Source organism: Tenrec ecaudatus, chromosome 3 (genome assembly GCF_050624435.1).
Source record: "Tenrec ecaudatus isolate mTenEca1 chromosome 3, mTenEca1.hap1, whole genome shotgun sequence".
In the NCBI taxonomy this organism is placed as follows: domain Eukaryota; kingdom Metazoa; phylum Chordata; class Mammalia; order Afrosoricida; family Tenrecidae; genus Tenrec; species Tenrec ecaudatus.
This window is the reverse complement of record NC_134532.1, coordinates 61117164-61118890: the sequence shown is the minus strand read 5'-3', so window position 1 is coordinate 61118890 and position 1727 is coordinate 61117164. Positions and strand designations below refer to the sequence as shown.

Below are 1727 nucleotides of genomic sequence, written 5' to 3'. Positions count from 1 at the left end.
AGGCTCGGGCTAGAATCCGTCCCTCGCTTCTTCCCCCTGTGTTTCTCCAGTTCCAGATCAAATCTTGTCTCGGTAATTCATGTTTGGGTCCATGTTTTCGGGCACAGATTTTCTCTCCTCTTTTTTTTAATATCCATAAAAACTACCACAGTAGTTAAGTTCTTGCTTGAAAAACAGCAAGCAAGCTTTATTTGACTCTTTTTAAAATTTTTTACTCCTTTGTTCTTTTCCCAGAAGTAGTTATCCACCTGGGCTTTACTTTGTGTTCCCCCCGCATCTCCCGTTTTCTTTTTTTTTTTTTTTTTTAGAACTCAGCAAAATAAAATTCCGGTTTATTGTTGGACAACATTGCTTCACACATACGTCAAACAGGCCAAAAAAAAAATAAACAGCAACTTCATAGACAAAAAAAAAGAAAAAAAAGAAGAAACCTTTTATCTTTGGCCTTTTTAACCATCTCATACAAACCAACTACTTATAGTACAGCTAAGTACATACACAAAAACAGTTACTGGAATGCTCGGAATAAGATTGTATTTTTTTGTTGTTGTTTTTGCTTTTTTTACAAGGTTTTTTTTCTCCTTTGAGATAATGAACATGGTCACACCACAAGTAGAGTCAGACGTAGGACAGAGAACGCTCCAAAGGCTGGCTTGGTCATCCGAGATTATTAAAAATGTCTGACCCCTAACAATATGTACAAAAATATAAAATGTAAATAAAAAATACAAACAAATTTTCCTTTTTAAAGTACTTTTAAGAAAAAAAGCAGGGCCCGGGAAGTTTTGGTTATTTTTGCCTCCCCTGTTGCAAATTCACGGTGTCGTTTTGGTGGGGTGGTGGTGAGCACGTGTCTGCAGTGGTGCAGCCCGAGGTGGGTGGGGCGGGACTCTTACTGGAAGGTGACCACGTTTAGATTCTGAGACAGGAAGTGGAGGGAGAATAGGTCACGGTGGCCTTTGTGTTTTTGTTTTGTTGTTGTAAGTTGAACTTTTCCTTTTGCTGTCTAGTCGTCCTCGTCAGTCTTCTGCTTCTTGGTATCCACATCGTCATCCTCATCATCTTCAGCTGCCCGTTTGCCTGTAGCTGCCTCAGCCTCCTCATCCTCATCCTCTTCTTCACCATCACCTTCCTCCTCTCTTCATCCTCCTCTTCCCCACCTTCTTCCTCTTCTTCATCTACCTCGTTGTCAGCCTCCTGTTCCCCATTTTCCTCATTAGCGTTGCCGTTAGCGGGGGCCTCTCTCCCATTCTCTGCCTCCTCCACAACCTCCTTCTTCTCCTTTAAGTCCTTGGTGGTGATCTCGGAGCTGGGGTCCACGGCCGCGTCTGACATGGTGGGGCACGCTGGTGATCCGGAACGGCGGACGACAAAGAGCGCGAGTTCGGGGACTCTGGCGAGGGAGCTGCCCGAGTCCGCGGCGGCGGAGGAGGAGGCGCGCGGCGGAGGTGGCTGCGGCGAGCGGAACCCGGGAACAATGCAAAGATGGCTTTTCAGAGCAGCCAGTCGCATCTCCCGTTTTCCTTCCACATCCATGGTCACTGCTCGGGATCAGGTGTCCCGTGTCCCTAGTGGAACGCAATAGGGAGGGCAATAGGGTCCTGACGAGAGTGAAGCTGACGCCCTTCAATTTGACCTCTAGCTCTGCCCTCTACGTCTTATGTGATCCCAGCTAAAGTATTTTGCTTGTTTTAGTCTTATAACTTGATTCTTCTTTTGTAATGTGG

The 1727-nt window shown here is 45.7% G+C and overlaps 1 pseudogene; it reads right to left on the bottom strand.

The window, feature by feature from the left end:
• Positions 1-736: 736 nt before the first annotated feature.
• On the bottom strand, positions 737-1494 carry LOC142442582 (prothymosin alpha pseudogene; annotated as a pseudogene).
• Between the last annotated feature and the right edge of the window lie 233 nt (positions 1495-1727).